Source organism: Ruditapes philippinarum, unplaced genomic scaffold, assembly GCF_026571515.1.
Source record: "Ruditapes philippinarum isolate M1 unplaced genomic scaffold, ASM2657151v2 ctg8118_1_1_1_1, whole genome shotgun sequence".
Taxonomy (NCBI): Eukaryota; Metazoa; Mollusca; class Bivalvia; order Venerida; family Veneridae; genus Ruditapes; species Ruditapes philippinarum.
Genome location: NW_026864146.1, coordinates 1 through 6,282, shown reverse-complemented (window position 1 = coordinate 6,282; position 6,282 = coordinate 1). Strand labels below are relative to the sequence as shown.

Here is a 6,282-nt window from a genome sequence, read left to right as displayed (position 1 = left end):
GAAATCTGACTGGCAGACAGCTGAAAGTAGTGCCTGGTGTAGGAATATATTATGAAGCTGATGTTTAATGATGTACAAATGCTTTGTTGATATTGTTGCCAAACATTTCAGTAATCAAAGCTTAGGCTATGGATAATTTATAATGTATATTTGTTTTATGTTGTTTAGGCCAAGGATAATATAAACTGTACTTTTGTTTCCTGTCTCCTTACACCAGTTGTGCATTTGTTTTATGTTGTTTAGGCCAATGATAATATACAGTGTATGCTTGCAGGGCCTTTTCACTAGTTTTGGGGAAGGCGCCCTAGCCCTTTTTGTGGGGAAAAAATGCGCGGTTTTCATACTTTTGGGGTTTCATGCAGTTTAACCATTATTACTATAAATAAAGACTTATTTAAATCATACATTTGGAGGAAATATCGTAATATATTTGCATATTTTCCTCCAAACACTTATTTTAGGAGCTTTCTGTCCAACATAAGTTAAAGGGATTTTTTTACAGATCAATTTATTGCCACTTTTTATTTGCCCAATAATACATCGACTCATATTTCTTTATTATAGAAAATTTACGTAGGACATGTGAGGGTTCTTGATTTGATTCAGAGCGAACATTATTATCAGTTCCCACTGTATCACTGTTACTTGCACTGTTGTGCTAGACTCGCTATTCCCAAACCAAAATGCATGCCTGCGACAAGCTTGCCGCAAGCTTGTCACAAGCTTGCCGCAAGCTTACAGCTTAAATACAAGGTTGCTGCATGCTTGCAACAAGCTTGCGCAAGCTTGCGATGACTTTTGAAATATATTGCAAGCTTGTTTAAAATTCATGCAAGCTTGCAAACATTTGATGTAAGCTTGCAATGCCGCAAGCTTGCAATTAGTAGACACTTAGAAAATTTTTGTACAAATCTACACTTAGAAATTTCTTGTTAAAGTAATTGAAACACTTAGAAAATTTTTGTCAAAAGTGTACACATTAAAAAAAAAATTCCAAAAATGATAGTATCAGTGATAATTAACTAGTTTAAACTAGATTACCACGCTAAAGTTTATTATTAGTTATTAGTTATTTTATATATTCAGCTCAGTATTGTAAATTTACGAAGAAAATATAAAATCATCATCTATTTTAATGCAAGTTACTGTAAATGATTTGAAATTTGACACTTTATACATTTCATGTAGTTGGAAAAGGGTATCTCAGAAAAAATGTCTGTGCAAAAGAAGTAAATGAATTGATTGTTAAATACATATTATTATTTCAATAAATCTACATGAAGTTATGTACAATGAAATAATATCCATTTAATTATAGGCTTTAAGTTTAACTATAAATTAATTAAAGTCTGTGATTCAATCATTCAGACACTATAATAATCAGATGGGATTGCATTGCTTGCCATTTTTAAATTCTAAGAATTCATGTTTTTGGATAACAATAAATAAATAAATAAACAAAACAAAAACAGTGCATGAAATAATCTCATATATTCTATATTAAATTAATCAATATATATTGCTTTTATTTAGGAAAATAAATACTACATCCACTGAGATTTTACGCTACACACATCAGAGCCTTGATAAAATTCATTGACCATCTGTGCATGACTAATTTACTCCCTGGTCATTCCGACAGATCAGGCTGTTCCATGTGATTATTTTGGGGAGAGATAACATTATAAATTTCATATGCAGAATGTGTCTAGAAGGACATTGCAATCTTTTTGTACAAAAATTTTTAATGATTTTTAAAATCTATATATCTATTAGCTATTTGATATTTTCTTTTACGCTCAAAGAATGAAAGTTAAAATGATGAGTAGATTAACCCTGCTTTACATAATGATAGACCTGTCCAGTTTTACAGTAACTGTTGTAAAATTTGAATTCTAAGATATCTGGGTCAGCAAAGAGAGCAGAGGATGTACTTGATATTTTAGCAGTTTTGGAGATATTGTTTTGTTTAACATTTAAAGTGTTTAAGTATTGGTATGATAACAATCAGAATCACCTGGGACAAGGAGATATACAACAGAATCAGGTATTTATAAACCTTAAGTTACATTAATGCAGAAACAGGTTATATATCAAATTATTAACATTTGTAACAAGAGATCAAGGTTGTTTTTATATTTTCAACTTCATGCATTTGTTTTTCTGATAATTCTTTTTAATCTATACATGTATAATCTGTAAAATATAAATTATTCAATGATTTGTTTTTAATGATTGTTTGTATTGTTTAAATGGCATGTTAGTAGATCTTTTTCATTTCCTGCAAATTAATTTATTAAATCAATTTGATTAAATAGGACTAAATGGTACAATCAGTAGTTAAGTTGTACAGCTGAACAGGGTCAATCATAATCATTTGTTATTTTACATGTATGTGTTGTGTTTTCAATGGAACAATCTAAAATTACATTATACATAAATTATTTGCAGGCTGGGACATAAGTGCTGACTGTGAGAAATAGCGGCAGTGTTTAATAATGATGTGCAGTATTAATCCTGAAAAGGTATATTATTAAATCTCAATACTTTTCTATTCAACATCTTTTCTTGAAAAAATACATACTGGGTAATAAATATTGTCACAAATTTACTTAATTCTCATACAGAGAAATTCTTAAACATTTGTGCACATTGAAATAAGATATACTGCATTGCTTTAGTATTTTTTGAAAATGCATAAGCATAGTTAATATTTAATAGTTAATACTGTTGAAACATTAGATTCGATGTTATTAAAAGATATGTAATATAACTGCATTTATGCAATAAAACATAGTTCATTACCGCATCTGTATTTAATTAATTATGAATTTTATCTTTAAAGGTCAGCACAACCATAAGAAGTTCTAGGAAACACTGGCAGAGGACTAAAAATGGACACCGATAAAAGAAATAGTAATTTAAATAATCAGAAACATTTAAAACAAATTTAAGATTGAATAGTTTGTCACTGACAGACTAAGAGCAAAATAATTGCTTAAAACAAAGTGTTGGATTCTAAGAAAACAAGAACCTACCAAAACCTGCAGCTAGAAAAAAACTGTGTTATAGTGAATGTAGGCTGTTCTATTCTGTATTTGGACTAAAGGATATGTATTAAATTTTGTGATAGAAATATGTGATCATGTTAAACTCATGAAAATTCTACCCCAAACATTCCTGTGCTGAATTCCATCCCAGAATTTTACATTTTAAGAACATTCAGGGATGCTGGAATTAGGCTGGATTTTTTCAATGTCATTCCATCAAGGCTGGACTATTTACCATGGTAATTGGAAGAAAACATTAGTATATGAAAAATTTAACATCAGCTTCTTTTTACAATTTATGATTAAATAAGTTTATCATGGTAATTAATGCCTTTTTTTTTTTGCATGTTATATAGGATTCAGAGACTGTTATACGTAGCAGCTCCCTTTCCAAATAGGGTTTACAGTTTTTGCAAGCCTGCGATTAAGCTTGCGCAAGCTTATACATTAAGCTTGCGCAAGCTTATACATTAAGCTTGTAGTTATACATGCACAAGCTTGCGACTTAGCCTGTGCAGGCTTGCAGATAAACTTGCGCAAGCTTGCAAATAAGCTTGCGCAAGCTTACGATTAAGCTTGCGCAAGCTTGCGATTAAGCTTGCGCAAGCTTGCGATTAAGCTTGCGCAAGCTTGCGATTAAGCTTGCGCAAGCTTAAATATTAACTAGTTTGCAGTCAGATTTTTTTTAAATAACTGATCCCAAGCTTGCCGCAAGGTTCCAATTACTAGCCAGTAGCAAGCTTGCAACTTAAGCTTGCAGCAAGCTTGTGACAAGCTTGCAATGTTAGCTTGCGATTTTGGTTTGGGTTTACCACACTTGGGCATGTTGTGCTACTAGGACACACAAACTTGCTAGTGGATACATCTAATCTCTTGCATTTACAGGAAGGTCAACAATTTGTCCAATTTTTCATAAACAATTACAAATGTCACTCAATCGTATTTTCTTCTTGTTTTGTGACATTGTTTACATTTGCGACATTGTAAATCGGTCGCCGTATTGTCGTAAAAAAATCACATGTGCACTAAAAAAATAACTTTCAGCGGGGTTTTCCCATGTTCAATTGTATTAAATCGAGGTACCCCTCTAGTGGGTAATTGATTGAATAATTAGCTTTCATTGGACAAAAACAATGATCTATTTTTAAACAAGAAAGTTTGCTTACAAGTTTTTTTCTTCGATTAAACATTTCTCTGAAAGGGAAAATCTTCACAAGAAGGGGAATTTTAGACTGTTTTTTGGGGAAAAAAGGTAGTAAGTTGGCTTGGGGAAGTAGCCGAATACCGGCTACAGCAAAGAAGGGTAAAATGGCCCTGGCTTGTTTCATGTCTGTTTGGCCAAAGATGATAAACAATGTATATATGCTTGTTTCATGTCTGTTTGGCCAAAGATGATAAACAATGTATATATGCTTGTTTCATGTCTGTTAGCCCAAGGATAATAAACAATGTCTATATGCTTGTTTCATGTCTGTTAGCCCAAGGATAATAAATAATGTATTTATGCTTGTTTCATGTCTGTTAGCCCAGGGATAATAAACAATGTATATATGCTTGTTTCATGTCTGTTAGCCCAAGGATAATAAACAATGTATATAATTATGCTTGTTTCATGTCTGTTAGCCCAAGGATAATAAATAATGTATTTATGCTTGTTTCATGTCTGTAAGCCCAAGGATAATAAACAATGTATATATGCTTGTTTCATGTCTGTTAGCCCAATGATAATAACAATGTATATAATTATGCTTGTTTCATGTCTGTTAGCCCAAGGATAATAAACAATGTCTATATGCTTGTTTCATGTCTGTTAGCCCAAGGATAATAAACAATGTATATATGCTTGTTTCATGTCTGTTAGCCCAAGGATAATAAACAATGTATATATGCTTTTTTCATGTCTGTTAGCCCAAGGATAATAAACAATGTATATATGCTTGTTTCATGTCTGTTAGCCCAAGGATAATAAACAATGTATATATGCTTGTTTCATGTCTGTTAGCCCAAGGATAATAAACAATGTATATATGCTTGTTTCATGTCTGTTAGCCCAAGGATAATAAACAATGTATATATGCTTGTTTGATGTCTGTTAGCCCAAGGATAATAAACAATGTATATATGCTTGTTTCATGTCTGTTAGCCCAAGGATAATAAACAATGTATATATGCTTGTTACATGTCTGTTAGCCCAATGATAATAACAATGTATATAATTATGCTTGTTTCATGTCTGTTAGCCCAAGGATAACAAACAATGTATATATGCTTGTTTCATGTCTGTTAGCCCAAGGATAATAAACAATGTATTTATGCTTGTTTCATGTCTGTTAGGTAAATTTAAATGCAAAAAATTGGAAACAATAAGAAAATGCTAATATGTTAACGCTATGGGAATGTGATATTTTGTTTCTGTAACTTATTTGTTTTTATTTGTATGGAATTCCATTAATGCTTTATCAGAGTATGGTTGCCAAAATTATTATTTTTTTGCACCTATTATGGCTATATACATTCTTTATTTTTGTGTAAATATTTATCATGTCATTTTCAAAGGTTGTTTATATTTTCCATGCATATCAAAGGCCTTAAAGGCCAATAAAAAGCCTGAATTCACAACATTTACTTGACCATTGGCATCTTTAAAGGAAGATTTATTATTTTTGGTGAATTTTTTTTGGAATATTGTAACAAATTTGAAAATTTAAAGCCATTTCAAGATTAAAGTCAAAATTATGCTTGCTTTTTATAAAGTCTTTCATGCAGATTGATTAAAAAGTCTTGTGAAATTGTATAATGTGTAACAGGGATAATCCTATGTCAACATTGGCAAAATATGCATAATATTAAAATAATATCATTATATATTACAGATGTAAAGCAAAAAAACCCCAAAACACTGTATGAATACTTTTATCAGTTTTGATGTTGCATTTTTAGCAGTCTATCCTACACATGCACCCAGGTGTGGGACTGTCAGCACAACTGTGACTTTTGTTAACATTTTGCATGTAGCAGCATACCGTATCTCATCAGACAACCACCAATGATATTTGTTTGTTATTTCACAAATTTATTTGAAACAATATAAGGAGATCACTATCCAAGGCCAATGACTTTAGTATGAATTTTGATGGTGTTGTGGCCCTTTCTGAAATTCTTGATTAAAGTTGTTCACCTGAACTTTAGGTGTGGTACGAAAACTTTAACCAAGCTCAATACCCTTTCTAGA

The 6,282-nt window shown here is 31.3% G+C and overlaps 1 long non-coding RNA gene across 1 annotated transcript; it reads left to right on the top strand.

Annotated features, from left to right (window-relative positions):
* Positions 1 to 931: 931 nt before the first annotated feature.
* LOC132724566 (uncharacterized) lies at positions 932 to 3,833 on the top strand. Its single transcript, XR_009624927.1, has 3 exons — positions 932 to 2,047; positions 2,452 to 2,525; positions 2,846 to 3,833. It is a non-coding gene; the product is annotated as an uncharacterized LOC132724566 (long non-coding RNA).
* Positions 3,834 to 6,282: the final 2,449 nt, after the last annotated feature.